The sequence below is a fragment of the Gekko japonicus genome, unplaced genomic scaffold (assembly GCF_001447785.1).
Source record: "Gekko japonicus isolate JY-2015 unplaced genomic scaffold, Gekko_japonicus_V1.1 scaffold1512, whole genome shotgun sequence".
Taxonomy (NCBI): Eukaryota; Metazoa; Chordata; class Lepidosauria; order Squamata; family Gekkonidae; genus Gekko; species Gekko japonicus.
In genome coordinates, this window is record NW_015160886.1 from 65,764 (window position 1) to 66,404 (window position 641).

A 641-nucleotide genomic window follows, 5' to 3' on the forward strand; every position below is an offset into this window, starting at 1 on the left:
AAGAGGCGTCCATCTTTGCAATCTCCAATCGCGGGGGGGGGAATTGCTTTTCAAACTACTCTGTTTTTATTCAGAACTCACGTTCATTGTTGGCCAGTTTATCTGACCATGCTCGGTTTTACACCATTTCGCTCGATCTCCGGCGCTTGTCCCGGTCAGTCCAGCTTATGCCCGAAGGCCACTCAGCGACTGGACCATTGGGGCAGAGGGGAGCCTTAATTCTCCGGCATTACACCATCGAAGAGGCTACCCCTCAAAAGCCCCCTGGCCTGGAGCCTATTGCAAAGGCTCGGTGGGGTGTCACTTGAGGTGGCACCCCTCCAGGCCGCTGGTGTGTGATTCGCCCTCCTCCGTTGTGAGGAGAGCATCCGCCATCGCTGTTCTGTTGACCGGAAGTCCATCGCGGATGTTGTTGTTGGATTTCCAAGACACGAGCAGGGGCAGTTTGCCATTGCTTTCCTCTGTACAGCATCCCCTGGTCTTCCTTGCTGGTCTCTCTCACCCAAGTACTAAGCATGGACATGCCTGCTTCGCTTCCAAGATGAGACTGGGCTAGTCTAGGCTATTACGGCTGCTTTAAGAGTTACTTACTTAATATATTAATTCACTGCCTTTTCCCCCCAAAGGGACTTACAACATTA